At 37.9% G+C, this 26,877-nt stretch overlaps 2 pseudogenes; one reads left to right on the forward strand and one right to left on the reverse strand.

The window, feature by feature from the left end:
• Positions 1-9,083: 9,083 nt before the first annotated feature.
• LOC139102700 (putative nuclease HARBI1) lies at positions 9,084-11,694 on the forward strand (annotated as a pseudogene).
• On the reverse strand, positions 11,689-13,194 carry LOC139102811 (uncharacterized; annotated as a pseudogene).
• Positions 13,195-26,877: the final 13,683 nt, after the last annotated feature.

Raw genomic sequence — 26,877 nt, forward strand, 5'->3', positions numbered from 1 at the left:
CACGAATTACGGTCGTTTCACATTTTATGTTTTTTTGGGGGGATCTAATTTTGAGAGTAATTTTATTCATTTTGTAGTTATTTTAATTTCGCGCGCTTATACTTGGCGCTTTTTTATACCTTTTTTTAAAAAAAAGGTAATTTTGGGGGGATTTTATTCATTTTGTAGTTGTAATATTTAACCGAAAAGAAGTAATTTTAATTGTTTAAACAAATTTTTTTGTAAAGATCGATATCTATACAGTCGATAAATTAAGTACCATCTAGCGGTGCAAAAATAATAACACACCACACACCTTCCTTTTTGAAATGACATAATATTTTAGGTAAATATATATGTCATTATAACTATCACCAGAGTCGATAATAATACAGTCGATAAATCTATCTGCGCCATCTAGCGACGCGAAAACGAAAGGGACATTTTTCGAGACGTAAAAATGACGACGGAGAATCTTAAATAATTTTACTCTTGTAACCAAAATTAACATCGCGATATCTTTATTTATAGACAACGCAGCGAAATAATAAAAACTCTTTTATTATATAAGTTGACCCTAATCTATACAATAAGCCTATTAAAAAAGTGATTGGTTGAGCCGTTATTGAGATCCGGTAATCTACAGATTTCTCAAAACGTCGTCTCCCGTATATAAGAGACACGGTAGTGCCTCGTTGCGCCTATACTTGGCGCGAGGCACTACCGTGCCTCTTGATTTACGCACGCGTGGCCTTCGGGGAGCTCCCAGTCAAACAGCACATCGCTGAAATGCGAAAGTGCAAGATGTGTCTAAATTACCTCCGTTCCATAGCGCATTGGGCAGCACAGTGCCCGTCGGGAAATTGCAAGATTTGCAAGTTACGGCACAGCTTCTTAATGCATTTAAAACAGAGTCCTGGCACGAATTTAAATCAGTCGGATGCAAATCGAGCGCCGTCGGGCGGCTCGGCTGTAATATCGGGCGTGTCAACGTCTTTGGTAACTCGCGGGGGAACGAAGGGTAACGCGAGCAACGTTTTTTTGTTCACCGCGATAATCTACGTTTTAAACAAAAACAATTCACGCAAACTAATTAGGGCTTTATTAGATATCGGTCGCAACACACTTTGTTACCGCGAAGACTGCAAGGCTATTGTTGCTGGCCTTGAGGCTGGTAAACATAGGGTGAGCTGGTAAATATCGGGTGTAGGAAAAACCACAACTAATTCCATGCACGCCACACGGCTTCCGGTGCGATCGCGGGCGGGATCCTTCGTCGCGGACATCGAGTGCATCGTTACCGACAGAATTACAGACAAGATTCCGACGGTCACTATAAAGCGCGGCACAATTAACCTACCCGCGAACATACAATTGGCAGACCCGCAATATTTCAGGGCTGCCGAAATTGATATGTTAATCGGCGTGGAACTTTTTTGGCAGCTGCTGTGTTCCGGCCAAATCTGAACAACACAGTCGCATTCGACGCTGCGAAAAACTCGTCTGGGTTGGATTTTGGCCGGTTGAGTAAAGCCTTGTGTCCACGATCCAAGAACTGTGTCAAAGTTCTAGTTTTATTCAAAAGTTACTAAAACTTGGATCGTGGACACACCAAACTTGGATGTAAAACTTAGACAAAAAGCCTGGATCAAAAAATGCTTCGCGTTCCATTTTTTCGTAATAGTTACTAAGTTTATATCAGGCAATCAACCTTTAAAATGTAAAAATGTTAACCTATAAAACAGTTCAATCAATCAATCAATCTGCAAGCATGTGCCCACATGTTCTGGTCATATTAGGTAAGTACTTTTTTTTTAATAAATTTTAAAAAATATTAGTTTTTTAATATGAACTAATATTAATTTTTTGAGAACTAAGCAATAAATAATTTTCGATCTCTTTAAGCATAATACAAAAACATAATACAAAAAAAAAAGAGTATTATTCTCTTGACAAACCGGCTACGAAGGAGACAATAGCGGCTATTAATATAAAGAACAAAGCAATGCTCAGTGTAAGTTTTCTTTTTTTCTCTTTCTTTTCTTTTTTTTCTTTATTAAAATATTAAATAATATATTTTTAATGTTTGATGAAAATTTGAAAAAATGTTTATTTACAGAGTATGGATAACAAAGAAAACACAAGAACTTTAATAATGCTGTACGAGCAGCACCCTTATTTATATGTCACGAAATCTGTCGACTATCACAATCGCAATAAACGTGATCAAGCATTATAATCAATATGTCAAAGTTATCAAGATATTACGAATCAATCAATTACAACAGATGTCGTTAAGAAAAAGATAAATCGCTTGCGGTGTCAGTACTTGGGAGAATTAAATAAAATTCGGCAATCAAAAATAAGCGGAGCTTTGGCCGATCAAGTGTATAGTCCTCATGGTGGTTATTTGACGATATGTCATTTCTGAATGCTCACATAGCAAATAGAACAGGAGAATCTTCATTGACAGTAAGTACAAAGAATATATTGTTATTTAAAAAAATATTAAATTTTAATTTTCAAATTGTCATATATGTATTATAAAATTTATTTTTTATAGCATTCCAATATTAAATGTAAAGTATCAAATAAAAATGTTGTAGATATAATTACCGATTCATCATTGGATGAGTTACAGTACATAGAAATGTATAATCTTGTCAACAATAAGACCAGTAAAAAAAGTTGCATGCCATGTATGTACGTGTGATTCTTTTGAATATAATTAAACCTTTGAAACTTGTTTTTAATCTATTTTTATTTATTTTTAGCTGTTAAAGCCGAATATGATGATAGTCGTTCGTCTACTCCTGTAGAATCTCATTCAAGTAAATCATCAGGTCGTACACAGCGTGACAAAAAGAATAAAGAGGCTTTGGCAGAAACATCAGATGCCAAAATAAGTTTTTGGAAAAGTGTGTAAGGGCTAGGTCGCTAGGCAACTAGTTTCAGGTTGGCCGCCTGTGAGTTTAATGTATAAAGTTGGCAAGACAGATTAGTTCCTCAAAGTGAACACACGAGAGCAGCACGAGTCTGCCGAAATGTAACGTCTGCTAGCCGAGCACACGCTCGCCTCGGCGAGTCGGCGAGTAACCGCGGTAGGAGTAGGATCGGAGTCAGGCCCAATAAAGAATCTAAAAGTGAAATAGATAGTAACTTTATTGCTACCCCATCGCCGCCGGCTACAGAAATAATCTCAGAAGTGGGATTACCAAAGGTTTTCTTCAGTCTCCCTCAAAGAGGAGCAGACGACTCTGGAGCAGAAGACAAAAAACCGGAGCAGCCAGGTAACACGTGCTACCTATACGGATATCTGGAAGTATAGGCAGCAGAGGAGCAGGCCACGCAGTAGGCAGCCTCCTACGTGTATAAGCAACCTGATCAGGGGTTGCCGAGAGTCCTGGTTAAGTCGAAGCGGCTAAACGATGACCGACTTCGATGAGGAAACGGAGCGATCACGCCTGCAAGGCATGACTGTAGAAGCTCTGAAAAAAGAGGCAAAGAAACGTGAGTTAATTGTAACGGGAAATAAGGAGGCATACGTAGAGGCTATGCTTAAACACCTGAGGGACCAAGGCGCCGGTGAGGGACCCAGCGGAGCGGAGCAGTCCTGCGACGAGGAAGAGGAGGCGACGGCTCGGTCAACGAAGTCCGCACCCCCCGCGGGACCAAGGCAGCGGATGCAGGTCCAGCGCCCGGTGGCAGATCTCATCGCAGTCTTCTCGGAGCAGATCCGGCAGCAGAACCAGCTTTTGCTGGACCAGATGAGGCAGCTGCTGCAGCAACCTGGAGCCGTAGCGGTGCCGATGTACAGCGGACCGGCGGAGAATGCAGCAGAGCATCTGGAGGAGCATGTGGCCGAGCATCTGGAGGAGCACGGAGCCGAGCAGCTGAAGGAGCAGCCGGCAGAAATTCCTGTTGAAATTGTAAGCAACGGAAATAATTCATACTCTGAGGTACCGTACACTCCGTTTAATTCAGTTAGAATTATAGCGCAACAAATACCTACATTTGGAGGCGCAGAAGATGAAAATGTCTTGGCGTGGGTCGAACGCGTCGACCAGATAGCGCAAATTCATCGGGTTGCGCAGGGAGCCGTTTTGCTGGCGGCATCCAGTAAATTCGTCAAGGAGGCGAAAACCTGGTACGAATACCAGACGGGCCCAGTACTGCAATCGTGGCAGGCGCTGAAGGAGGCCTTGGTGCGCATCTTCGAGAACCGCACGCCGTTCTACCAACAAATGCAGAAAATTGAAGCTCGCCGGTGGAACTATTCGCGAGAAACTTTTCACGCGTACGCGATAAATAAGCTCGCGTTAATCAAAAGACTTAATTTACCTGTGCGCGATTCAATTAACTTGCTGGTGGGCGGAATAGGAAAGGCGTCCCTCCGGGCGACGGCCGCCACGGTCAAAGTAGAGACAGTAGAGGAGTTCTTGGAAGAGATGCGTAGAATCACGGCCGCGTCGAGTGAGGCTCCTAAAAGACAAACATATTCTAATAAAAATTTGTTCAAACCGAAGGATTCCGGTTCGAGGGCCGAGAGCGGACGTACCGAAAGGCCTCGGTACGAGAGAGCGGAGCGGCAGAGTACTCCAGCCAGGAATCCGGATATTCGTTGTTTCCACTGCAAGGCGCCGGGACACCGGAGGCCGGAGTGCCCAGCATTGCAGCCCAGGGACAGCGGTACCGAGCAGCGGAATGCAGTCCGTGTCGCAGCCGTAGAAGAGGATCTTCCTGAAACAGAAGAAAATGAAGTCATCGCAGCGGTTGCGGAAAGCGGCGTTAGACTAAGCGTAAGCGAGCGTCCAGTTAGAATAATTAAAATGTATAATAAAATTTGTAATTTACGGGCATTAGTAGACACGGGAAGCCCGGTATCTTTCATACGGGAGAATGTATGGGCAGAGTTTTGTAATGGCACAAAACCCGATGCGTCGGAAAGCCAATTCCAAGCGCTTAACGCTTCGCCCATTAAAACCTGCGGAAAAATAAAAACGTTCATTATCTTGGAACAATGGCCCAATTTAGAATTTCAATTTGAACCGTATATTCTGGAAAATAACCGGTTTAAACTAGACATGCTAATAGGACGTGACTTCCTAGAAGCAAACAAAGTAAAGTTGATTTACATACCGAATTCTTGGGCTAGCCAAGGTGAAACACTGTTGTTGCCGAAATTCGATGTATGCGAGGTAGCAACAGCGTCGGAAAGTTCCGTCGAAAACATACATACCGACTTCGGTCCTGAAATAGACAAAAAAATGAAAACATTGGTGCGAGAAATAGAGGCAGCTGAAATTCCGTACGTGGATGATAATTATAACGTGAGAATAAACTTGAAAGACTTTTCAACGTATGCGTACTCGCCGCGAAAATTTGCACATGTTCAGAGAATCGAAATTCGTAAAATAATAGACGATTTATTAGAACGCGATATAATACAGCCGAGTAACTCACCGTATTGTGCCCGGGTCGTGCCGGTGCAGAAACGGAACGGGGCCGTACGTCTTTGCGTAGATCTTCGGCCTTTGAATAGCCGTGTGGCTAAGCAAAAGTACCCGTTTCCGAGAATAGAAGACTGTCTGTCTTCCCTAGGAAACAAAAAAGTTTATACTGTATTAGATATGAAAGACGGCTTTCATCAAATTAAAGTAAACCCGGCTGACACTAAGTATTTTTCGTTCGCGACGCCCGACGGGCAGTACGAGTTCAAACGCTTACCTTTTGGCTTTTGCGAGAGCCCGGCGGAATTTCAAAAGCGCCTAGTTCACGTGCTGCAACCGTTAATCCGTCAGGATAAAGCCAGCGTATATATCGACGACATTATGATCGCCTCGAAATCTGTGGAAGAGAATTTGGAGTCAATTAAAGAAGCCTTAACCTTGTTGAAAAAGTACCGCTTTGAGTTAAATCTAAAGAAATGTCAATTTCTGAAGAAAGAGGTACAGTACCTTGGATACATACTGAATGAGAACGGCATGACTCTAAGTCCTCGGCATACGGAAGCCATCGACAGATTTCCCAGGCCTAGTTCTGCGCACGAGGTCCAGAGGTTCTTAGGTCTGGCCAGTTACTTCAGGAAGTTCATCCAGAACTTCGCGTTGAAGGCCAAACCTCTTTATAATCTTCTGAAAAAGAATACAGAATTTAAGTTTGACCAGGCTTGTAGTCAAGCCTTTGAAATGCTCAAAAGAGAATTAAAATCATACCCAGTATTGAGGATCTATGATCCAGAATTAGAAACTCAGTTGCACACTGATGCCAGTGGCCAAGGGCTTGCTGCAGTTCTTGTGCAGCGACAGCCGGGCCAAGGATGGGCTCCCATTGCCTATTTCAGTCAGGCAACGAATCAATCTGAAAACAAGTACCATAGTTTTGAACTGGAAATGCTAGCAGTGGTACGTGCGATGGAAAGATTTCACATATATTTATATGGGCTCGATTTTACTGTAGTTACAGATTGCAACGCACTTGTGCACGCAGTAACTAAAGCAAACTTGAACCCTCGTATAGCCAGATGGACTCTCGCGCTACAGAACTATAGATTTAAACTAACTCACCGTCCAGGTCGACAGATGACGCATGTCGATGCCCTAAGCAGGCAGGTGGCTTTAGTAGATGCCTTGCCTCTGGAAGCAGAGTTGATTTTCAGGCAGCTTCAGGATCCGAACATTCAGGAGCTTGCCCAGAATCTGGAAAAAGCGGAAAGCGACAAATTTAAGTTAATCGAAGGATTAGTGTATAAGACAGGCGAAGATAGAGCGAGATTTTACGTACCAGAAGCAATGGTGAACCCCGTATGTCGAATTTACCATGATGAGATGGCCCACTGCGGTTTTGATAAGACGCTGGAAGGCATAAAAAATACTTATTGGTTTCCTAACATGAGGAAGCAAGTTAAAAGATACTTAGATAACTGCATAGTTTGTTTGACGGCCAATGCGTCAGGACACTCACGAGAAGGAGAGTTAAATTTAGTTGAAGGGCCGTACTCACCATTCGAAATTGTACACGTTGATCATTTCGGTCCCTTGCCTGAGTCAGGAGGGTTTCGACATATCCTCGTAGTAGTCGAGGCGTTCACCCGGTATACGTGGCTGATGACCACTCGTTCCACCACGGCCAAGGAAACTATAACACAGTTAAAATTATTATTTGACATATTCGGTACGCCAAAAGCTTTGGTTACGGATCGCGGAACAGCTTTTACAGCGAACGAGTTCGTAAACTTTACCGAAAAGCGCAGGATAGCGGTGCGTAGAGTAGCCGTAGCGTCGCCGTGGGCAAACGGCATTGTCGAGCGCGTAAATCGTTTTATAAAAACGTCGTTGACAAAGGCGGCGGGCAGCGAGACGTCGTGGCACGAAAGCGTTCCCTTGGTGCAGTATGTGATAAACAATACCAAGCACTCGTCGTTAAACAATACCCCGAGTAAACTTCTGTTAGGGTATGATCAACGCAATCATACCGACCGGGATGTAAAGGAGCTCGTGGACCGGCTAGCCGGCATTGATCGACAAATCAGTGACGAGCGAGAAAAGGCGCGCGATTTGGCTGTCGAGGCAACTGAAAAAATCAGAGCGTACAATAAGGTTTATTACGACGCGACTCACAAAAAGCCCACTTTATACCGTGAGCAGCAATTAGTTCTTGTAAGAGACACGCAGAATCGTCCGGGTCAGTCTCGGAAGCTGAAGTCCCAATATAAGGGTCCGTATGTAATATCGAGAGTGTTAAACAACGGGAGATACGTGGTGACGGAAGTGCCTGGAATGGAGCTCCACGGCAAAGTATATAACACCATTCTGAGCGCCGATAAGCTCAAACCATTCGAAAAAGCATAAAGGGGCCTTGGAGCCATAACATTGTTATATCAACCGGAAAATTTCACTGTATTTAAGTTTTGTTAAACCTTAGAGGTAGTTACGTATTATTCGGCCTGCGAGGTATCAGCAGGAAAACTGTACGACTTGATGTTAATTTAGTATCCGAATTACGTGCGCATTATATGAATTACTTTGTTAAGTTAGCGGAATTTTTATTTTTTTGTATACGCGAAACCGCACGCGTTGGCCACTGTAGGCCACTTACTCAAATCAATTATTTACCTGCGTTGTATATATGCGTATTCTATATTTTTTGTATATGGGCATCATGACAATAGCAAGCCTTTGTTAAATTAAATGGACGAGACGGCGTTATGCGACGCCAACGACAAGCGAGTCGTAGGCGTTGGTGCGTGAGCACCACGAGCGAAATAGTGGCGATATGTTAGTCTAGCATAAAGCCGAGACAGCGGGCATTAATTATGTTAATTAGAAAAAGACTCACCCGAATTGTAGCCACGTTGTAGCACGCGCCATATGGCTGTCCGACTTCTAGGCGGCCATATCACTTGCGAGTCGCCGTGCAGTCAGGCTGGCCGAGCTGTAAGGGCTAGGTCGCTAGGCAACTAGTTTCAGGTTGGCCGCCTGTGAGTTTAATGTATAAAGTTGGCAAGACAGATTAGTTCCTCAAAGTGAACACACGAGAGCAGCACGAGTCTGCCGAAATGTAACGTCTGCTAGCCGAGCACACGCTCGCCTCGGCGAGTCGGCGAGTAACCGCGGTAGGAGTAGGATCGGAGTCAGGCCCAATAAAGAATCTAAAAGTGAAATAGATAGTAACTTTATTGCTACCCCATCGCCGCCGGCTACAAGTGCATCTCAAACATTAATAAATTTATCGAATGACGACGCCCAAGATGGAATACATCACTGGATCCTATACTTAGAACACGAAATACGAAAAATAAAAGATAAAAAACGACTAAAACGATTACAAAGGAAAATTATCGAAATAGTAGATGATGAAGACAGTGAATAGAGAAGACAACACACATTTATTACTTTTAAAATAATTATTTCTTTAAGTGAAGGAAGTTTCTTGTTTTGATGCAATACTTATAATAATATTATGGGTGCTATTAATAATAGATGCTGGTTTTATTATTTGTTAAAATATTTTATAAAGTTCATGTAATGCTATTTTACATTTTGCAATTTTTTAATTGTTTTTATTTGTTCTATAATTAATTAATTCATTAATTAATACTTTTAAATATTTAAGTAACAGTCAAACAAGACAATTACTACTATGTAAAAAGTTTATTTTTTATTTATTTATTACAAGTGTATTCTTTTTGTTTTTTTAATTATAATAACACACATATGTATACACTCGTTTACTTACGCACACAAATGTTGTAACGATGCCCCCGGAAAGACGCATCGTTCCCGGACAAGAACTACCGGAGGCCGAGACGACCACCTTCTCGGCTAGAATATGGAGCGCGGGGCGCTTCCGAAGAAACCGATCATCGGCGCGACAATTAGGGTGCTTTCCAGCTAAGAGACACAGTGTCGACACAGTGTGCCTGTGTGTTACAGTGTTGACTTATAGTTGGAACACATTTTAGTTCTTTATTTTGCCATAATGCGCTACAGTAGTGAAAAACCGGTTGGTGAAGTTGGTTTCTAGAGTATTATCAGAATTAAAAAAATGTTTTATTAATATTTACAGATAAATGCACACAAAAAAGTTAAAATAAATTATTTGATGGAAACTGTCAATGACAGTAGTACTACAAGTACAGACAGTTCTAGTGAGCAAAATGATTTATCTCTATCATTTATTAATACATCTTCTAGTAGTGAAGAAGACAATGAGTGTATATTGTTATTTCCTATATTAAAATATTTAATCAGTGGATGTAAGAGACATCGAGTTAAAAACTATTTTGATATTGTGGATAGTTGGACAGATCTTGAATTTAAGGAACATTTACGCATTGAACGAACCACAGCAAATAAATTAATAGGTTACTTTTAATCATTTTCTTGTATATAAATTTTATTTTTACATGGTTTTATTATTATTTTTATTATGTTAAGAATAATAGTATTATACATAAAATTATTAGTTAAGTATATTCATTTATACATACATTTATCATACTACTTTTTATATTATTACACATGTTATGTATAAAAATAATCATACTTTTTTTCAATTTCTAGATGATTTGCAGGAAAGTGGATTTATTCCATTACATTCATTTGGAGTGAAGCCAATTGGAGCAAAACTCAGTTTTTTAATATTTTTATGGCACTTATCAAATACAGAACCTTTACGAACAATATCAGATAGATTTGATGTCTCGATTTCATCCGTCTTTCGAGTAATTCGTCGTGTAACTACTTGGATTTTAACTAAATTGGATGACGTTATTAAATGGCCTCAAGGAGAACGTATTACTCATGTTTGTCATCAGTTTTATGTTAAGAAAGGCATTCCAAATGTAATAGGAGCTATCGATTGTTGTCACATAAGAATACAAAAACCTAATGCACAAAATGTAAGAGATTATTGTAATCGGAAAAAATATTTCTCTGTAAACCTTCAAGCTATCGTAGATGCAAATATGAAATTCACAAATATACAGGGTGTCCCAATTGATGTAAAAAAGTTCTTAGTTGTAGGTTGGGCTTCCGAAAATAAGTAAAAAAGTCCTATACGGTTTTGTAAGTTAGGCGTTAATAACCGAGAAAATAACATGTAAAGATTTGACGCCTCCCGTGCGAGTAAGAACGGGTCGCTGAAAGCTACCGAGACGTTAGTGGACCTAGAGGTGTGGCTTATCTTACTCTATTCACAAAGAAATGAGTAATCTATGAATGTCTGTAAATAGAGTGGTGGTGTGGCCCATCCCACTCTATTTACAGAGATTCATAGATTACTCATTTCTTTGTGAATAGAGTAAGATAAGCCACACCTCTAGGTCCACTAACGTCTCGGTAGCTTCGAACGGCGCGTTTTTGCTCGCACGCGGGGCGTCAAATCTTTAAATGTTATTTTCTCGGTTATTAACGCCTAACTTACAAAACCGTATAGGACTTTTCTACTTATTTTTGGAAGCCCAACCTACAACTAAAAACTTTTTTACATCAACTGGGACACCCTGTATATTGTGGTCAGCCAGGTTCTCTTCACGATGCAAGAGTACTTAAAAAATCTTCAATATACATTTTAGCTAATGAATATAAAGAAGTAATTTTTCCGAAAGGCAAATTTATTATCGGAGACTCTGCATATCCATTACTAGAATGGCTCGTTCCTCCTTTTCGTTAATAATGGTCACCTTACTCCTTTACAAACTGAGTTTAATTTTATTCATTCTTCAACCCGTATGGTTGTAGAAAAAGCATTTGGATATTTAAAAGGACGTTTCCGACGAATAAAATTTTTTTCGGAATATCGAGATATGCCATTTATTTCAAATACAATTGTAGCTGCGTGTATTTTACACAATATTTGTTTCGATAATAATGATAATAACTTTGATTATGATTTAAATGAAATAAATGATGATTATATTAATATAAATGAATGTAATGAAAACATTAATCAATGTGAAAATATTAATCAACGTGTAGATCGAAGAAGGGAATTATGTAACGAATTATTTGGACAGGAATAAACAATAACAGAATTCAAATATTATATTAAACTTTATTTAAACATTTAACTCAATTTATATTAATAATATTGTTGAACAAACATATAGTTCTTACAAAAAAATAATATTCGTACAAATAATAATAAAAATAAAATTCTCACTTAGTAATTGCATAACGTAAAAATTAAATAATGTTTTTATAATGTTTACCACTCATCAAACTCAGAATTATTTTTAGCATTAGCTTGTTGTAATAATTTTTTTAATAAATTACATTTAATTTTTTCGATTTCCATAATTTCGGAATGTCTATTTTCTTTATCTTTTAATTTTTTTAATGCTATTTCTTTTTTTTATTCCAATTGTTTTCTTTTTAAATTTATTATTTGCTTTTTTAATGCAAAGTCTTCAGTTGCTCTTTCTTGAGATTGTTCATGTCTTTTATCTCTTGCAGCATCTCTTACTTCTTTATTTTCTAAAAACTGTAGCCATTGTTTTTCAATATTTAATTTTTTTTTTGCCAAATTTGTTCCTGTTCCATGTCGTTGAGTTTGAGATGTACACTCCTTATTTTTGTTAATTTGTAACACTTGTGAAGTGCCTGCTACAGGACTTGTAGAGACATGTATATTTTCCTTATGTCTTGTCCTATTAACTTCTGGTAGTATTATATTACTCGATACAGTGTGAGCAGCAATAGCGTCTTTATCTTTGCCAAATATTTCATCCATTTGATTATACCATTTAAAATCTATCACGCCTCTTCCCGATTTATTGTTGTTGTCACAACACTCTTTGTACTTTTTGTGTAGAGAGTTTATTTTCCATCTTACTTGATCAGTTGACATCTGTAAAAATAATTTAAAAAAATACTAATATATATATATATATATATATATATATATATATATATATATATGTCATTTAAGTAAATATAAGTAATTATAAGTAATAATTAATATTAACTTCAATGGTTTAAAAAAAATTTGATTTATTTTATCTTACTTCAATTGCGAAATTTTTGAGGCCATCTGAAATAGCTGTCCAAATTTTAATTTTTTTCTTAGGATGATCCAACATATCTTTGTTAGCTTCGTATAAACTAAGAAGAGCCATTATAGCATTGTCATTCCATATTGCACCTATATAAAATATAATATAAATGTCACATATAAAGTAATATAAAAAAATTTTATTTATATGCAGAATACATATTTATATAATTTTTACTTTGTTTAGTAGATTCTGTAATGCCATCATGACTGTTATCCTGCTTGCATACTGTAAAAATAAACAATAAATTATTATATAATTAATACTTGTAAATACTTAATGAAACAAAAATGTCATGTAATAGACTTACGATCAATATTATCATTTAATTCGTTTACAAATAACAAATTGTTTTTATCCATATATACATCTCTATCTTTAAAACAACCATGAGTATTAGCTGTATCCAGCGAAAATATTTGTTCCTTGCAATGTTTGCATGTAAATTTTGATACTGTAATTATAAATGATAATTATTATATTAAAATAAAATTATAATAAAAAATTTTTAATTTTAATTGTAAAAAAATATAATATTCTTGTTTTATAAATGTTAACCTTTAAATAACATAAAAATTTATAATATTAATTAATGAGATAATTTTATTATATATATTGTTTATAACATAAAAAACTAAATTTAACTAAATACCTTCCATAATTTGTAAAATTTGTTAATATTAAAAAGCCACGTGGAAAACATAAAGTGCTACCAAATGTAAATTTGATCCGACGTGTTGGTACTCATGACAATCGACACGGTCAAACTTAGCTATTTAGCTGTGTCGACCTGTGTCGTTCTGTGTCGTAGTTGAAAAGCACTTGGTTGTACAGTGTACACTGTGTTACACAGCGTCGCCTGTGCACATTGCTGGAAAGCACCCTTATTAACATGTTAACGTGTGCGCGCAAAGTCCCGCGATGCGGGCTTACACGAGCGGCCCCGAGCTCGACCGAGCGAACACGCTGCGTTCGGTTCCGCGGAATATCGCGTCAAGCGCCAAGTGTCGGGATACCCCCGGCATTCGCTTTTTCATATAAAAAGGCGAATTTGTTTGAACCGAGCACCGTTCTCAATCTGTTCGCCTCACAGCAAACATCTGGACCGACCGACTCCTAGTGCAAGCACACAAACGGGGTAGAGCGCACTCCGCCTCGGTCAGGCACTCCTGACGCTTGCTCAAAAGAAGTCTCCTAAACCGACAGTAATCATCGATACGTACGACCGACTCGTGGGGTGAAGCGCACTTCGCCACCTTCGAGTGATCTCGATTCCCTGTCTACGATCATATTACCGAGGCGACTTTCCTTTCGCACCGTTGCACAAAACCGGGGTGGAGAGATCTCCGCCTCGACCGAGTACTCTCGGCTACTGCAAGACCGAACAGGTGCTCCATCCTAATCTGTTCCGAACCGCGTTCGCACCGCGATCTACGATATCTCGCGCCCACCGCGTCCCGCGTCTCGTACGCGAACGAAGCCACGCCTCGGCTCGCGACCGTGGGTAAGATTCGCACGACTAGCCTCGCGATCTATTAGAGCGTTATCTAAGCGGCTGCCGAAAGTATTGTAACGGCCCACCTACCGAAGATCTGTGGCGGATCCCTCCGACGTCACACGCCGGATGATGCCACCTCATACATTGCCGGCCGTCCGGAAGAGGAAACAAATTTTAATCCCGCGGCCTTTCTTTTAATATTACTCACTCCGCGGTCTTTGTCTCGGGACTTCCCCGGCTAATCTTCCGGGACTCTCCCGATTTACTTTCTTTAGACAATAGCTCTGTAGGCTTGTTGCGTCAGTCGAGCAGTCAGAGTCCCTCCGAGTTTCAGAGCGAGCACATCGCTGAGCTGTCGTCTTCCACGACACTTAATATTTTCTGCTGTCGATCGCGTACCAGTTTGTGCATCGAGTGCATACGTGCGAATTACACTGCGTACCCAAGCCTGGCCAGGCCTCTTGCGATTAACGAACCTACGAACTGCGAACTGCGAATTGCGAGTTCCCTTGCGCCTGCTGCCGACAGCATTCTTCCGCCACTGCGGAATACAGATAAGTTCAACGCGGTCTATACCGACCCGCTTTTATTTCCTCAAATGAGAGGACTACTTCTCTTTATTATTTGTATGTTACTTTTTATTGTGTTTATTATTGCTTGTTATTTCCTTTACTTATTTGTTAAATATATTTGATTGTTATTTGTGATTTGTCAAGTGTCTGCCTTTCTGTCTTAAATTGTGACCCCCTATTCTGCGCAACTTGTAGCGCCGGCTGGACACCGTCAACGTCCACAGATCCGCGTATCGATAACCGCCGTATCGATCCGACGCAAAAACGTTACGGTCACCGCGATACCGCTGCACTATTAAATTGTGGTATTGTAATTGTTCTATTCGGCGACGTCTCAGTTACGCGTTCGTCTAAATTGTTATCGCTTAATTGAATAAATACTCAATTAATAGTTCACTCAGTCTTGATACATTTACATTTTCCGCAAAAACTTTGATTGTTAATATCTCGGTCCACAAAAGTCATAGGGGTCTGATCAAGAACTCGTTTTGAAGGGCTTGGAAGCCCGCGTCGAACAAAAAAAACGCAATAGCCTAGCTCTTCTGGGTCGCGAGATATTTTAAAAAGACTGACCGTGCCACCTCTTCGCTTCTTCTATGTACCTGATACTTCTAGCGTTTTCGGAGCTTTCGCAACGCAAAATTTTGACGAAAAAAGCACGGTCGAAGCCTTTTTTGTCAAAATTTTGCGCCGCGAAAGCTCCGAAAACGCTAGAAGTATCAGGTACATAGAAGAAGCGAAGAGGTGGCACGGTCAGTCGTTTTAAAATATCTTGCGACCCAGAAGAGCTAGGCTATTGCGCTTTATTTTGTTCGACGCGGGCTTTCAAGCCCTTCAAAACGAGCTTTCGATCAGATTTTTACGACGCCTGTGGACCGAGATATTGACGATCAAAGTTTTTCGGAAAATGTGAAATATCTCGCGACCCAGAAGAGCTAGGCTATTGCGCTTTTTTTTGTTCGACGCGGGCTTTCAAGCCCTTCAAAACGAGCTTTCGATCAGATTTTTACGACGCCTGTGGACCGAGATATTGACGATCAAAGTTTTTCGGAAAATGTGAAATATCTCGCGACCCAGAAGAGCTAGGCTATTGCGTTTGTGGGGTTTTGAAGAGCTAAAATGTCCGCGTCAAATTAGTGGTCGCAGATTTTTGACGGGCACCATACGCTCATTAGGCACAGTGTCGTGTTTGTGTGTGCCCGTAGCATTTGCTAATGCTTCGGACGCAGGGAATACAACTCGAAATTGAGGCTTCCATGCGTACAGTTACAGAGGCTTGTCCGCGTGAAGCCGACGTTTCGACTGTCGTCAGATAGAAGAAAAAGCCAAAACTATACACTGTCTGCCTTGTTCTTTCGTGGCGTCGCTGGCAGATATTGCAGATCCGCTTCTCGGTAACATCGCGGAGTTTTAAATAATTTTAAGTAGTACGAAATTTGAGTCACCGAATCGTGTATGGTCCGACATTTTCAAGGTATAATGTATTGTAATTTTTTTATGTACAATGCATCAAAAATTTTCCGTCCCACTTGAACAGACTGCGGACTGTCGGTTGTATATACTTTTAATTTTTTCTATGAGTACAACCGGTGTGGTTAAAAATTTTTGATGCATTCTACACATCTTTTATTTGAAAGCAATATAATATTACTACAAATAAATACATGTAATATATGTTTACAGGCGCGCGCCTGTATTTTAATTAAAAGTATTTATTTTATTAAATAAGGAAATTGTAAAAAAAAGCATGCGACTTGCCAATCTGCATAAATTTCGGCGGAGTTGGTGAGTTGTGCCGGTGACTGTAACATAAAAAGGAAAAGAATTATGTAGACATGCCAGTTAGTCAATAAGATTAATATAAAAATGTAAAAATTTTTTTTTAATAAAGATTTTATTTAAAAAAATTATGCTTACCTAAAAGTTGCTTCGCCGTAGCAGGATGCCCCCCGGGCCTGCTCCTCCTCTCAGATGGGAGGTCGTCGTCGTCGTCGAGTCATCTTTTCGCGCACTGGAAACTTTCGCGAAATACTGTCATTAACCACTAACGCTATCAATCATAATTTAAATTATCACTCGTTAGTTTACATTATCACTCATAGTTTAAATTATTATTAAAACACGGCACTCCGTATTATAAACGAAAACGCGACACTGTACACTCACACTCACTCACATAATATTCACCGCGCACTTTATTACACTATGACTCATATTCACCGCGCACTTCATAACACTATGACTCATATTCATCGCGCACTTTATTACACTATCACTCATACCTAGTTTAAATTATTACAAAACAAGGAAAAATTGTTCGAATAGGACTTTAAAACTACTAAAATACGCGTCGCACAATCCGGCGTAACGCGAATCTCTCAAGCAGCAGATGCCAATTTCCCGAATTGCGTGCAGTAGCGCACGCACTATTAGTCACGGCTAACGAAACAGAAAACGACACTCCGCGAGGGACCGACGAATACTCCGGGCTGTACGACGATATGTAAAATTATTTTTGGGCGCGTGGATAATTTTGTAATAATAACTCTTTATTTCACAAACACTGGTATATATATTTAATATTGATTTTACACACTCGTTATAAAATAACATGAAAGAATTTAGAACTGTATTTAAGGAGGTTTCAAAATGTGACACGTCTGTACCCGACGACGACTCTTTTTCAAGTGAGGTAGTCCCGATATTAGTTTTATCTTTGGGACAGAAAGGGGCTTTCCGGACCTTTGTCTTAAGAGGTTTATTCCCTTGCTTATCTAATTGACACAAAGTCACGTAGCGTATCCGGTCTACTAAGAATTATTTATTTGCAAATTGATTCAATCTTATTTAAAGTTAAATTTATAATTATTGTTTAAAGCGCATATATTTTAACACTCCTCCTTAAATTTATACTTTAAAAGAAGAAAATGATTATATAATTTTTAACAAATTTCTAAATTTCTTAAACTTAGTACTATCAAGAGATTTAGTAAATATATCTGCCAAGTTATCATCCGTATTTATTTTAATAATATCAATTATTCCTTGACTATAATTTTCATGTATGTAGTGTGAATGTACTTCTATATATTTAGAGTTTTTAGTTAAATTTCCATATTTTGCTAATGCAATTGCTCCTGTGTTGTCTTCATAAATTTTTACTGGTTTATCTATAATTTCTCCTAAATCTCTTAGTAGATTTATTATAATTTTTATTTCGCTTACAATTTCTGATAGCGCAACATATTCGGCGGCTGTGGATGATTTCGTTACACTTCCCTGTTTTCGGGATTTCCAATATATAGTATTGCCATAAAACTTAATCACATACCAAGTTGTGGATTTTCTATCCACTATGTCTCCAGCCCAATCAGCATCAACAAAACATTCAAGAGGTTCATATGTTATACCCTTTTCAAACGTTAGTTTCAGATTTTTTGTTTGGTATAAATATTTTAAAATTCTCAAAGCATATTTAAAGTGTGTTTCTGTATACGAATTTTGAAAGCGACTAAGATAATTAACACTATAGCTTACATCAGTTCTTGTACCGGTACTTATATACAGTAATGCTCCAATTATGTTTCTATATTTAATACTTGTATTTACTGATTGTGCTGGTTCTAACTTTAAGTTTTGTTCCATTGGAGTTTGGAATGTTTTTGAGTTTTCTAAATTATATCTTTTTGCAAGTGATTCTATATAATCAGATTGATCTAGAGTCATTTTATTATTATTTAAATCATATATAATATTTATTCCTAAGTACATTTTTATTTTTCCTAGATCTTTTACCATGAATTTTTTAGATAATTCTTCTTTAATTTGATTTATTTTAATTAAGTTTTTTCCGCAAATTAGTAAATCATCCACAAACGCTATTAAGTATATCTTATCACTATTACAATTTAATATATAAAGGCAATAATCATTGTTGCTTTTTTCAAATCCTAGTTTACTTAAGTAATTATTCAAGCACTCATACCATAATCTTGGGCTTTCTTTTAACCCATATAAAGCTTTATTTAGTTTGCATACATTTTCTGTTCCGTCTTTATAACCTTGTGGCTGCTTAATATATACTTCGGATTTGATATTACCATTTAAGAAAGCTGTTTCAACATCCATATATATGTCTTCTAAGTTTTCTTCCTGTTCAAATCCTCGAACTACTAGCCTAGCCTTTTTTAAATTATTTGGTTTCTTTGTATATATCCATTTTACACTTAAAATTTTTTTATTTGCTGGTGACGAAACTAAATTCCATGTTTTATTTTTCTTTAAACACTCTATTTCTTTATCCATGGCTTGTTTCCAGCCGTCTGCTTCCTTTGAGCTTATAGCATCATTATAATTGAGAGGACTGTCCGCACTTACATAATTTACATATACAAAATCTGTCGCAATATTGTCACCATATCTATCTGGTCTTTTCCTATTTCTTGATGATTTCCTTAGTTCATTCTGTCTTCTAAAGCTTTGATTTAAATCCATTTCTTCATCGGAACTAATTATAATTGTGTCATTACCTAAATTATTATCTTCTTCTTCGCAAGCAACATTATTCTCATCATTACTAAATCCAATTAAATTTTCTTCATCTTCTATTATATCTATGTGTCTAGCAATTGTTATTTTATTATTTATTAAAACTCTGTATCCTACATTTTCATATCCTAATAATAGACCAAGATCTGCTTTACGGTCCCATTTTGAGCTACGCTTTTCCTCCGGTATCCTTACAAAGACTTTACTTCCATATAAACGCAAATTTTTAATGTCTGGTTTTATTCCCGTTAAAATTTCATAAGGTGTCTTTTTAATTTCTGTATTTGATAAGATTCTATTTTTCAAATATGATGCAGTTCTTACTATTTCAGGCCAAAATTTTTTACTTAAATTTGATTCGGTTAACAAACATCTTGCCATATCCATTATGGTTCTATTATAACGCTCAGCTGTGCCATTTAATTGGTGAACATATGGTGGACACGGCTCTATTATGAATCCTTTATTTCTTGCAAAATTATATATGTCTTTATTAATATATTCTCTTCCATTATCACATCTTAATTTTTTTTATTTTTTTGCCAGTTAAATTTTCAATATTATTCACATAATCAACAAAACAATCATATACTTGCGATTTAGATTTAATTGTATATATTCTTGCTGCTTTACTAAAGTCATCGATAAAAGTTAGAAAATATCTTTCTCCATTTATACCTATTGTCTGGTGAGGACCATTTAAATCAGAATGTATGATTTCTAATAAATTTTTAGCTTTTGTTCGTTGATTTTCAAAGGGAAGGTTATGCATTTTATTTTTAATACAGGTGGCGCATTTAAATTGATTAGATTCTAATTTTTCCGGTATTCCAGTTACGTATTTATTTTTACACATTTCCTCTAAATATTTAAAATTGACATGTCCTAGTATTCTATGTAGTCTTTCTTTTTGTGTGATAGCATTATTTACTCTTGATGTAATGTTTGATTCATTATTTATAAAAAAACTTTTCAATTTGTACAATCCATTGTCTTTATATGCTACGGCAATTAATTTATTTTTTTTATTGTAAATTTTTGTTGTATATCCAGCTGCTATTACTGTAAAATTATTTGTTATTTTTGCTACACTTAGTAAATTTTTGTCCATTTCTTTTACATAATATACATTTGTAATTAATATTGGTACTTTTGATTCATGATTTATAAAGATTGTTTTAATATTTCCTATTTTTGTTGCCTTAATACATCTTCCGTCGCCTATTTTAACGTCTACCGGTTTTTGCAAAGTTACAAATTCATCAAAAAATGTATCATTATTTATAATATGATCGGTACAGCCGCTATCTATCACCCAATTAATTTCTTTTTTGTTGCAAAAATTTACTTCCGTATTCATAATTTCTATATTTTTCTTACCTTCGTTTATTTCGGTTTCGAAGACGCTTGATTCGCTGGTATTTGTTTCGCAATTACTGTCTCTATTAAAGTTTCTATTTTGATTATATCTTCTGATGGCTTGCATGATTCTTCTTCCTCTGGGGTTGTTTATCTGACGTGTATTAAAATATCCTCCTCTTCCTCTCGGAAAATATCCTTGAGTGTTGAAATTGTTTCCTCTGTAGTTGAAGCTGCCCCCTTCTTGTGGATACACTTGTTCTGTTGAATTCTGAGTTTTATAGCTTCCTTTTGATCCATTTGCACGACAGTTTGCTTTTAAATGTCCGGGTTTACCACACTTATAACACGTTCTTTTTTCTATATTCTTTCTTTCTCCTTTAGAAGCACTTGATTTTGTCACATTCCTTCCTTGTTCAGTTTTATCGCGTATTTCCCACATCTTGATTTTGTTTTTGACAAATTCACATGTCTGATCTTGCTCTCTTACAGCATCAATTAAGTCTCCGACATAACTTAATGACTCGGGTAACGTACGTAGCATATAATTCAATTTTTCCTTTTCTGTCACTGTGGCACCTGATGATTTTAATTCATTTATTAATTTTTCAAAGTCTGTAAAATATGCACTTGAATCATCATAATCCATTAACTTTATTTTTTCTAGTCTATTTCGCACACAAATTTGTATCGCAGTAGATTCTCTGGAATACATTTCATCAAATTTTTTTAGAATATTGTAAGCCGTTTCTTCATTGCTCACAAATTCGAGCTGATCATTTGATATGGCGCAATAAATGTAATTCATGGCTTTAAGATTACTTTCAGCCCATGTTGTAGAATTGTCAGACGATAGCATTGGTCTGATTGCCACCTCATCACATTTTTTCAATTTTAAATAAAGTAGTATCCGCTTCTTCCATAAATTGTAATCTTGTCCATTGAACTGTTGAATTTTAATCTCTTCAGCCATTTCTTCGTCTTCTTGTATTCCGAACTCAGTGTTTGATTTTTGTTAAATGTTTTTTTTAATTTTAACTATTTTTGTAATAGTTCCTTTGGTTATTTTTTTAATATCGTTCCAGTCAACTTCGAAGCCAAGTTGCATTCACTTTTACTGTGGTAAACACCTTTTGATTTATTACCCACGCTCTGCTACCATGTAAAACTATTTTTGGGCGCGTGGATAATTTTGTAATAATAACTCTTTATTTCACAAACACTGGTATATATATTTAATATTGATTTTACACACTCGTTATAAAATAACATGAAAGAATATAGAACTGTATTTAAGGACGTTTTAAAATGTGACACGTCTGTACCCAACGACGACTCTTTTTCAAGTGAGGTAGTCCCGATATTAGTTTTATCTTTGGGACAGAAAGGGGCTTCCCGGACCTTTGTCTTAAGAGGTTTATTTCCTTGCTTATCTAATTGACACAAAGTCACGTAGCGTATCCGGTCTACTAAGAATTATTTATTTGCAAATTGATTCAATCTTATTTAAAGTTAAATTTATAATTATTGTTTAAAGCGCATATATTTTAACACGATACATTAAAAAATAAATTAAAAACGCGAATTACTATATCCCGAAAGCGCGAAACAATATTCCGATTACGAGAAAAGCGACCTTGTTTTGTAATAACTTAAACACGGCACCCCGTATTATAAACGAAAACGCGACACTGTACACTCACATTTACACTCACTCACATAATATTCACCGCGCACTTCATAACACTATGACTCATATTCACCGCGCACTTTATTACACTATCACTCATACCTAGTTTATATTATTATAAAACAAGGAAAAATTGTTCGAATAGGAATTTAAAACTACTAAAATACGCGTCGCACAATCCGGCGTAACGCGAATCTCTCAAGCAGCAGATGCCAATTTCCCGAATTGCGTGCAGTAGCGCACGCACTATCAGTCACGGCTAACGAAACAGAAAACGACACTCCGCGAGGGACCGACGAATACTTCGGGCTGTACGACGATCCATTAAAAAATAAATTAAAAACGCGAATTACTATATCCCGAAAGCGCGAAACAATATTCCGATCACGAGAAAAGCGACCTTGTTTTATAATAACTTAAACACGGTACCCCGTATTATATACGAAAACGCGACACTGTACACTCACACTCACTCACATAATATTCACCGCGCACTTTATTACACTATGACTCATATTCACCGCGCACTTCATAACACTATGACTCATATTCATCGCGCACTTTATTACACTATGACTCATAGTTTAAATTATTATAAAACAAGAAAAAATTGTTTAAATAGAAATTTAAAACTACTAAAATACGCATTGCACAATCCGGCGTAACGCGAATCTCTCAAGCAGAAGATGCCGTTTCCCGAATTGCATGTAATAGTAGTGTTGCATGGATAAAAGAAACATGCTCATTCACAATATATATATATATATATATAAGTTAGAGCGCTTAATTTAGTAACTAGTCGTGCACGACGGAAAAATATTTCGGAACGTATATCTTGAGAGCATAAAAAGAGACCGCCCGGTGAAAACGCCGCCGATCACATAGACGCCGCCGGCTTAAACATAGACGCCGCAGACTTATCAAGATTCAGCAATCTCAAGCCTTTAATGTCGCATCGGAACTCTTCTTTGAGTGAGACATAAAGAAAGACCTCGTGACGAGGACGTCCAATAAGATTCGTCTTCGTAAAAGGGACCAGAAACGTCGTCGCTAACAAAAGTCAGTCGAGCACTCTCTCGAGAACGAACCACACGTCCGCGAGCGGTCTCTGATTTGTTTCTCAGTATACGGCCGGATATTCCGAATCAGTTATTAGAAAAATAATAATTTCGCGTGGCGTTTTCCACATTCGTCTCGCTGTACGTCGTAGGTGTTCGCCGATTCGTAACGTTGCGGCGAAAAGAAATTCGTCTCTCGTTAACGTTCGTGCATCCCTACGCGTCACGAGAATTAGTGTAAGTTACGTTAAAAATAAAGTTATTTAACCACATTGTGAATGCGAATAACATTGACTTTGTATGAAACAAGTAGTGACCGGCAATAATAGCATGACTCAATGCGGCAACGGCGACTAACGCGCGTAAGCTAGGGTGGAGTGCGTCAGGCCTTACCGCGGATCGCGTACGTGAGTCCTGAAGTACCGAAAGAAACGAGAAAACGAGGGAAAAGTTGGAGGAAGGCATCTTCATGCTCTGTTCTGTTTGCGACCGTACATGTGAGAAAGAACGCACGAATGATCGCTAAGAAATCAATAGAGGCGCCTATAATGATTTCTTAGCGATCACTCATGCGTTCTCTCTCACACGCACGGTCGTGAACAGAACAGAACATAAAGATGCCTTTCTTCAACTTTTCCCTCGTTCTCTCGCTTCTCTCTGTACTCCACAGTTCACGCACACGATCCGCGGTAAGGCCTAACGCACTCCACCCTAGCTCACGCGCGTTAGCCGCCGTCGCCACAGTAAGTCAGGTCATCATTGCCGGTCACTGTACACTATTAGCACGTCTTATCAGACAGAAAATCGACACTCCGCGAGAGATAACGCGTACTCTGGCTGTACGACGATTAATTAAAAAATAAATTGAAACGCGAATTATTATATTTCGCGAAACGCGAAACAATATTTCGATCACAAAAAAGCATCCTTGTTTTATAATAAAATAACGTTCTCCGCGCACTAGATCACTCGCGGGATATTCACGACACTTCCGTTAAATCTTTAAACACGACCCTGAGACGTAAGCGCGGTCTAACTGTCACTTTAATCCTTCGGTCGGTGTAACGAACGACACAAAACTTGCACGAAGCATCGATATAAAACGGGCCCGATATAAAATATTCCTACCGCGGTAGACACTCGCGGGATAGTCCACGACACTTCCTATTAACCTTGAATCCCGACACAAGAATCTAACTGTCACTTCAAACAAGGTCCACGTCACCTTGTTGCGCGGTCAAAAGTCGTCGGTAGAATGACCGCGAAAACTTCCCCCAACCCCTTCAATGTTTTCCCTACTATCGCGCGAGATATTCTTTACCCCCTTGTGTTACCCCCACCAAGGGGTATTCACTATCCCGCTTTTTATCTCTACCGTTATTCAAAACGCGCGACCATCTTTTTCTTAAATTTTCATGAATGTCGGTACTAATGCTGTGTTCCTATTGGTTGAAATAAATCAAATGACATTTTACACTTGTTTTTTGCGTTATTTATAAGTTTTTATACAAAATCGTATTTTGCACGTCAATTTACAACAAATTAATGCTATTTATTGATTTATTTTACAATATTTTATTAATCGAGTCGTTTCACGAATGTCAGTACTAATGCTGTATTTCTATTGGTTGAAATTAATCGAGTAACATTTTACACTTGTTGTTGACGTTATTTATAAGTTTTTATACCAAATCGTATTTTGCAAGTTAGTTTACAACAATTTAATGTTATTTATTAAGTATTTGTACAATATTTTATTAATTAAATCGTTTCATGAATGTCAATACTAATGCTGTGTTTCTATTGGTTGAAATTAATCAAGTGACATTTTGCACGTGTTTTTGGCGTTATTTGTGGACGTTGACGGTGTCCAGCCGGCGCTACAAGTCGCGCAGAATAAGGGGGTCACAATTTAAAACATAAAGACAGACACTTGACAAATTCACAAAACAAAATCAAATATATTTAATAAACAAGTAAAGAAAATAACAAGCGATAATAAAAACGATAAAAAGTAAAGCACAAATTATAAAGAGAAGCAATCCTCTCATTTGAGAAAATAAAAGCGGATCGGTGTAGACCGCGTCAGACTTATCTGTATTCCGCAACGGCGGAAGAATGTTGTCGGCAGCAAGCGCAAGGAACTCGCAGTTCGCAGCTTGCGGTTCGCAATTCGTGTTTCGCCGCTCGCAATTTGTGTTCGCAACAGAGCCTGGCCAGGCTTGAGAACGCAGAGTGTTTCGCACACATGCACTCGATGCACAAACTGGAACGCGGCAGAACGAATGAAATATAAAATGTAAAGTGTCGTAGAAGACGACAGCTGAGCGATGTGCTCGCTATGAGATTCGGAGGGACTCTGAGGGCTCGGCTGATGCAACGAGCCTTCAGAGCTATTGTATCAGGAAAGTAAATCGGGAGAGTCCCGGAAGTCCGCCGGGGAAAGTCCCGAGACAAAGTCCGTTTCAAAGTCCGTTCACGGAGTAAACAATTGTTAGAAGAAGGGTCGCGGTATTAGAATTTGCTTTCTTCTTCGTATGGTCGGTTGTGACGTCAGAAATTAAAATTTCCACTAAATAAAGTTCCTAGATCCTAGTAAAATCGATTCGACCAATAACATGAGAGTGAAGATTCTCAACCTGGTCTTTTGGATAGACGGTTCCTCTCTGTAAGAAATAATCTATGGTAGACTTTAAGAATAATAACCAATATGTTAATGATAAAACAGAACGTACAGCGACATTCTAAAATATTTATGCATAATGTCAATTTAAAGGAACTTGATTACATTAATATATAATTTTTCCATATATTAACAATTCATGAGCCGTGCGCGACTCATTCTCCTATACCACCGTATACTCTCGCGCTTTCGAAAAACTTGTTCTATTAAATTGATAAAATGCAACGCGTTCTGCCAAATAATTATAGATTATTAGAATAAGTATTTTTCCTTTGAACAAGGGCCAGCCAAGAAGGCGCCAAAAGCCAAGAGTGCGAACAATAAACAGCCCAAGACATCGGATCCTCGAGTCGCACACGCGGTCCCTAATTGCTTAATTTATGAGATACACAAAATGGAGGCGCCACGCTCTATCTGCTGATATATGATAAACACTACGGCTAAGCCGATGACTCTGGCTGACTATTGAACACCAAAGGAAAATTCCATTATTAAAACTCTAAGAACACGTGGAATAAACTAAATTCAATAATTTAATAATTTAATGATTGTAGGAAGTAACAATCGTTTACTGAATTTTGTAATATTAAATCTGTATCACTTTCGCCAGCACTACCACCTTTTCTTAGAGTTTACCGAATTTAATACTTTTAGTGATACCGAACGATCCTATTTAAAGATATCTTACTTGTATTAAAATTACTTTTAAGAAAAGAGACCACCCATGTTACCATATGAGAGCACCCCAGTACATGTATTCAGCGCCTACCGAATGGCTAACTGGCAACCATGCTTGTCAGCCGCGCTGCCATTCCACAGGCGCAGCATTGCGATAATCATAAGCGCGCCGATAATTATTATTAAAATTACTTGTCACAATTATATCACGTCCATTGTAAATGCACGTACATACGAGCGCATACATCTTTCTCTT

Source organism: Cardiocondyla obscurior, linkage group LG05 (assembly GCF_019399895.1).
Source record: "Cardiocondyla obscurior isolate alpha-2009 linkage group LG05, Cobs3.1, whole genome shotgun sequence".
Classification (NCBI taxonomy): domain Eukaryota; kingdom Metazoa; phylum Arthropoda; class Insecta; order Hymenoptera; family Formicidae; genus Cardiocondyla; species Cardiocondyla obscurior.